The sequence below is a fragment of the Anoplophora glabripennis genome, unplaced genomic scaffold, assembly GCF_000390285.2.
Source record: "Anoplophora glabripennis isolate ALB-LARVAE unplaced genomic scaffold, Agla_2.0 scaffold190, whole genome shotgun sequence".
NCBI classification, from domain to species: domain Eukaryota; kingdom Metazoa; phylum Arthropoda; class Insecta; order Coleoptera; family Cerambycidae; genus Anoplophora; species Anoplophora glabripennis.
Window position 1 is genome coordinate 571,861 of NW_019416301.1, and position 7,555 is coordinate 579,415.

Below are 7,555 nucleotides of genomic sequence, written 5' to 3' on the forward strand. Positions count from 1 at the left end.
AATTTTATTTGAATTACTAAAAACCCTCTTAACCCGGTTATGATGCTTAAAGTAGCCTCATGTTTTGAAATGCTGTTTTTATATTGTTTACTTATAAGAGAAATGGACCGAGAAATTGAAGCGGCATAGACAAAGACGGATTGTCGGGGATTAAATTTTAGCTACCTGCTACAGTTTAGTACAGTCCGATCTCACAAAGTTTTGTTAAAAGTAGACCTCATCTATACGGAAAATACATAATATAAAAATATTGAATATAAGCACCAGTACTACATTTATTTACGATTTGCATACATAATCAGCTTTTATTACTCTCTTTCATTTCTAAACAGACTATAATGTCATATTTCTCGAATTTGTTAAGAGTGAGATAAATGTCGAAATTCATAAAAAAATCGGTCAATCGAAAAACCAACATATGTGGCAAACGCCGATATGATTGACCGTAAAATTGTTGCTCCAGGTATTTGTTAATTAATTTTATTAATTTTTTTAATGTTTAATTACTAAACGTTAATTTTAGACGTTAATACCCTAGATATAGATTCTAATTGATCTAAGAAAACGTATCGAAAATGAAAAATTTTAAAAAAGTCATCAAAATTAATCGGGCGGTTTTCTAGATATAAAGACCGAACCAAATTTGAAACGTCTAGTCAAAAATATCAAGCGCAGCCAGGAGCGGAGTTCACGCGCATGCCCGCGCCTAGCGCTCCTTCTCGCTTGCGCAGGCGGTTCATAACGTTAACATTTACTGCTGCTAGCGCGTTTATTACATAAACTATGAATGTAAAACTTTCCGAAAATAAAAGTTTAACCCTTTCTTATACGTTATATAAAAAAGGTCAATGGAATCGGCCTTTGGTATAGATGCTGATCGAAAATGATTTCCGCGTTCGATTATTCATTTTACAGTTAACAAATTGATCAAAGATGACTTTAGATACATACCTTATATTGTAAGTAATTTAATTACCTACAACATAAAATAACTAATTTTCTGATAGGTCGTCTAGATTTTCGTGATCAGTAAAAAAGTGAAAAAACACGTAATTTTGCCACATATTTACAATTTGCCAACTTAGCGTCACTTCTCGAGTTAGTTTTTTGATATTATCATTTTATACAGGGTGAGTCATTAATAATGGTACACAGCTTAGTGGCAGATTGTTAACGTCAAAATATAGTGATTAAGGCAAACATGCCAAAGTCAATTGTTGCTCCTTTTCGTTCTAGAGGGTGTTAAAGTTGAAAAAATATTTTCGAACGAATATGCAAATAGGGTCACGTCTAGGGGGCGCTGGTTATACTGTCCTGTCAATGTAAAAATATGTCTAATTTTATGTATTTTACAATTTTAAATTTTTTAACCCGAAATTATTACACTACATTCAATTATAAATGAAAAAGGTAAACTTGTTACAAATCGATAAACTCAACCGTTTTTGAGATACGGATATTTTGAGCTTTTGAAATTCGGCGGGAATTAAATTAGAAAATTAGCAGGTCTTAAGATACAGTAACTGAAAATTTTATTATGCATATCTTAACAAATTATTAATCATAAAAGATTCTCAATGCACTTAAATTTTGCCTGATGTTAAATAAAGTTCTTAAAGTTGTTTGATAATATGAACTGATTCTTGACTATTAATAATGTCCTTGTAAACAAGAGATTTAAGATAGCCCCAAAAGAAAAATCCAGCGTATTTAAATCTGGGCTACGTGCAGGCCAAGGTACTTCGCTACCGCGTCCAATCCAACAGTGCGGGAAATTTCTATTAAGATATTCTCTTACTTCTCGGGTATAATGTACTGTCAATTTATTATGTCACTGCTTACTACTTTCGAAAAAATAATTTTTTAATTCCCGCCAAATCTCAAAAACTTAAAATGTCTATATCGAAAACGGATGAGTTTATCGATTTGTAACAAGTATACCTTTTTTATTTAGAATTGAACGTAGTTCAATAATTTCTAGTTGAAAAATTAAAAATTGTAAAATATAAAAAGTTAGAAATATTTTTACATTTATAGGACAGTACAACTAGCGCCCCCTAGACGTGACCCCAATACTGTTAGCATATTCGTATTTGCCACTAAAAAAAAGTGAAATTAAAAATTTTCAAAACAATCGGTACATACGTACTTAAACTATAGCAAAAATTCGAAAATATTTTTTCAACTTTAACACCCTGTAGAACGAAAAGGAGCAACAATTGATTAAGGCATGTTTGGCTCAATCTCAATATTTTGACGTTAACAATGTCATTAAGCTGTGTACCATTATTAATAACTCACCCTGTATACCGGCATAAAGTGCAATAAAATACTATTTTTTTTTAGTTTTCAAAGTTTATGATCTAATTCGACTGGACTATGTATAGTTTCTAGTTTTATCTACTATTTTATTTAATTGGACACATAGAGTTCGGGATATGCTTAATAAAGTTATACTCGATTCAGTCCCCGGTTTTCATTTCAGTTGTTCACTTTATGTTCATGATCGGTTGGTTTATCTCTAACAGCAAACTTCTTTACATCTAATATTCGAGATATTTTAGATTAAATCGAAAATAAGGTATTTAAAAATAGACAAATTAGATATTACCGTTTTATTATTTTAAAGAGTAAAATACAATTAGGAATTTTAGAATTATTACCCGATCGTTTGATTGGGTAGTCAGAAAAACATGTTTCCTTACGTCTAAACTCTCACAAACTAATTGAAAATATTTGAATACAAAAAGCAGGTTAAAATTTTTATTAATTTTCAAATCAATATCAAAGAAACTACCTCAGTAATAAATAAAAATTATGTTAAATAATGACGTTCCAAATTCTCAGTGCTCTCTGTTCCATTACTTCCGAAATATATTGAATCATTTATAAAATAATTATTAAAAAGAGGTCCATATTTCTAAATCCTTCTAATGTCACAAACTGAACCTAAATAAAATTGATTGGTTAAACAGAACAAACTGATAACTGAATAAAAGTATCTAAAAATAGACATATACCCGCCCTTATTCTATTTAGCTGGGTTTTTATATTTACTGAAATATGACTTGTCAAAGTCCCGCCCTGTACTCGGGTCGATTTTCTTAAAAAATGTTTCCATTTAGACGTTAGACCGTTGTCTTTGAAAATGTGCCTGTCATTGCCAACACAACATTGTTTGATATATTGGGGTCCCGCAATGTATATAAGCTAAACATCTTAATAATATTCTCTGCTTGGAAAGCACAAGCAACATGAAAATATATTTTCAATTTTATTACTAAATCAAAGTGCGATATGTAAAAATTTAATTACGCAAAGTATACTTTATATATATTGGTGTTCGGAAAGGTCATGTCAAAAATGAAGGGATATACAGTGGAGGTTAAAATAGTTACCCAAACAAGATTTTTACAAAAATACAGGATAAATGTATGTTGTTAATAAAATTATTCGATTTACTCAATGATGTACGGTATACTTTTTTTAGAAAAGTGAGAGAGGAATCGAACTATAAAAGAAAAATGCTAAATGTGGCAATGCTGTCAAAGGTATATAAATTTAAATGGATAATTTCGTCTGCCCCTGTATAATCCAGGCATATTGATTATCAGTTTAAGCTTGGAAATGAACATTACCATGAGTTACTTTAATTCCCCAAATTTCATTTGTTTTTCAAACTTCTTTTTTTGAAGGCGAATAACTCCATAACGAAGCCCGATGGGAAATTTTTTTTTATGAAATACTAGATCTATTTTGACCTCCCCTATATACGCCTTCATTTTTGACATAACCTTTCCGAACACCCTGTATACAGGGTGTTCTGAAAGATCGTCAGGAAACTCCGGGAGGTGATTCTATGCATTAAAATAATATCAGTACCTATGTAATGAAATAATTTTTTCTGATATTGTTTCTCTTTTCAGTAATGTTTAAATTTCTGTGATATCTAGCAAGAGAAAAAAGTTATAAAAACAATTTTTGAGTTCTAGGTAAAGGGCTCTCTAGCGATGCAAAATGAAACTTTTCTCTGACTGATCCAATAGAGCTTCATCTACTTAGTAGGTGTGCTAAATGAGAGACTAATCAAACTTGAATTAAATAAGTTATTTAAATAGAAAAATTTAAAAAATTGAACTTTGACAAACTGTAAAGCTAAAAATTTTCATTACGCACTGTTACTATTTTAATCCGTAGAATCACCTCCCGGAGTTTCCTGACGGACTTTCAGAATATCCTCTATATATTCCCGTCACTAAGTAAGATAAATTTAACATAAAGTAAATTCTGTACATTGGAACATAATTACATACAGTTATTATAAATTATTATTATTTGCTAACAAAATAAAACTTAAAATTAATAAAACACACTTAAATCCTTGGCCTTATCCAATTGTTAAACTTGGGCGCAAAAGTTATCATTATCAATGCTATTTGGGACGTCCAAGATAGTATATCTAATGACATTAGACTCAAATTAACACATGATACAGAAAATCTGTTTTACGGTATTTCGATATTTAAAATGTTTAAATAATCACGAATAAAAAAAGACACGTATTGAAACACTGGTAGGAGAATCCAATCATTTTAAAGATATTTGAAGACTAATCTGGTTCATTTCATTGCAGACTACGTTGTCGGATGCACCTGCATCATCTGGAAAAAATAGAGTTGTTGCCTCTTTTTTTTTGTAAAGCCTCTTTAGTCAAAACAGTCCTTAGAGATAAGTGTCTTTCCTGAATAGATTCCGCTGAATATGTCCAAGAATAATTCTAACATGACGAGGTAAGTCAAATGTCATTGCGTAATGTATTTGGTCTTTGCCTGGTACTGTACTGCTGTTCCGATTTCTTCCTCTATTTAATTACGCGAATGTAAACAACCTTAACAAAGTATTTGAAAAGTCAATGCAATCTAAACATGAGATTTGATTAGATACAAAGGGCGGAATTAGCTTGTTAAAAAATAGTTCTAACCACTGCTGAAGAATCTAAAATTTTTATAAGTTTTTGGTGGTCGATTAATATATCAAATAGGTTGTTGTCAAAATTTTAAATTGGTCATTGGCTTTTATTTAAACTTAAGCAGTAAGTCACGAACTTTCCCTATTCGTTTGTTTTTATTGCCTCTTCTTTTAGCAATAGCATCATAATATTTGTAATCCATGATATTTGTTACCTATATTGAGATTATTATTTTTATAACGATGAAAAATACAAATTTGACAACTAATAATGATCGGTATGTGATCTGAATAAACTCCTTGTAAGTATTGAAAAGAGCATAGGGTAAGATCAATAGCGATGTCTCTTTGGTAACAACAGCCTATGCACGTTGGGTTACCATCGTTTATATATGTTAAAATATTAGTATCTATAGCAAATTGGAATAGATTGGAAGAATCCATCCCATTGATTGAAACTAATTTTAGTTTGAGGTGTATATAAGAGTAGAATCAGTTTTTTGTTTTCAATTAGATCTGTTGTAACACCAACGTCCATAAATGTACTGTTTGTAGTTAACTGGACTTCTCAATATTTTATATTTTGCTTAATGACGACTTTTACATCACCATTCCCATGTTAGTGATCTAGATGAAACCAAATTGCATATAGAAAAGCAATATTGACTATATTGGTTGAGAATAATTTTTTAAATTTCCTTTATTTGCAATAATTGCTGATCTGCAATTCTATTGACATATTACTAGGTCATCTATTATCTTGTAATCAAAGAAAGCAAAGGAAATATATAAATAAATAGATAAATAAAAGGATAAATAATGCAAATTAGAGAAAATGTACTTGTTTTATGTTAAGGAGAATCCTTGATCAGTTATTTTCATATGAATTTTAATTACATTAATTATATTTATCTTTCCTATATTAAATTACTTTGTTTTATCGAATTCAATATAATCATAACCCAATACAGAACTTTTTTATTTAATACAGTTTCTTTTTGATTTGGGTTATTGTGGGGGGGGTAAACAATATACAGAATTGTTGAGCATATATCTTGGAGTAAGACATAAAGTAAGAGATAATTATTATTATTTCGCATTTTTCATTGTATGCAATTGGTAGAGTAGTTGTAGAGTAAAATCTTTTTGATGATTTTGATTGTGATTTATGAAATGATTACCTTTGCATTGAAAGCACTCATGTGCTTTCATTGCAAAGGTAATCATTCAAACTCACGTTTGAATTTGGGCATGCTTCGGGACTGTAATTTTTTGTGCATTTGAAACATCACGTTTACAATACGTAGCCACGTGACCGAACACATAACAATTATTACATAACATTACTTTTTGTTCGTAAGGTTGTACCACTTTAACATGTTTAACTATAATATATTTCGGTGCTTTGCAACTAATAATGATTGTTTTCTTAGGATTAAATTTACTTTCATTATTTTCTTTTGTTCATTTTTCTTACGGTTTCTACTTCAAATTTGCAATGTAAATCATCTCGTTTGATCCTTTCATTGGGATAATCGTTGAAATATTCCTCATCTATTCTAATTACTCCCTGGCTAAAAATAGCAAATTTTGGTAAGTAGGTATATAAAATCCTAAATTATAAATTCTGAAAGAGATTTTTAAAAGATATTATTCGCACTCTGCTTCTGTAAATTGATTATATTTTCCTAACTTTGTTGTCTAATTCTGGAATAACTTTAAAAACTATTTCACCTATCTCTACAGCGTTCAATTTACCTCTGAAATCTGGGCTGCTGTTTTCAACCTATACATAAAAGAACCTACATGTTTTCTCATACGTATAAATTGGATATTCCGTATGTTTTTGTGATGGTAATAATTCTGCGGCAGATATATAATATATTTTGTTGTGGTAGTCCGAGGTTATTAATTAAATTGGTCCCATTTTGTTTAGGAATTGTTTCTTTTGCACTTGTTTGAGTTTATGCACAACAATTGTCTATTATTTGCCTATGATCTACCGCTAAAAAACCTACCACATATTAACTATAAAACTATTCACTATTACATTACACCCTTTTCTAATCACTATGACCGTAAACACAATAATTCATGTTAATTGTTTGTGAAAAAATGTCCAACCGAAGTTAGTTACAATAATTTTTACATTGTAAACCGTAATAGAATAAAAAATAATTTTAAATAATAAATTACTATTACATTACCTCAAGCACTTTATGTTGCACTTATGGTGTATTCTTAAATGTAAGTTGTTACGATAACTTTGTCTCTAACAAGTAGACTACTTATTTGTGTATGTTTAATGTAATGTATGAGAAAAATAAAGATATGCTGCGGACGTACAAATGATAATATATTCTAATATAACATAAATAATAGATAAAAGCTGGCGTTTACAGACATTTAAATGCGGTTAGTTGATATCACGTAGTACGTAGTAGGAGGCAGCACGGAATGTAATGTTTTAAATGATTTTACGGAATAATAAGATTAATTTTTACTAGTCGTTTAGTTCTCAACAGTGACAGTATAATCTAGTCGTTTAGTTCTCAACAGTGACAGTATAATTGAAACCCTTTGGATA

General features: G+C 29.9%; 1 protein-coding gene across 1 annotated transcript in view; it reads right to left on the reverse strand.

Annotated features, from left to right (window-relative positions):
* LOC108907292 overlaps positions 1 to 7,259 on the reverse strand; it is a 120,734-nt gene extending 113,475 nt beyond the window's left edge. Inside the window, exon 1 of the mRNA XM_023453993.1 lies at positions 7,176 to 7,259. The gene's annotated coding sequence lies outside the window, so the exon portion shown is untranslated. The remainder of the gene's footprint in view (positions 1 to 7,175) is intronic.
* Between the last annotated feature and the right edge of the window lie 296 nt (positions 7,260 to 7,555).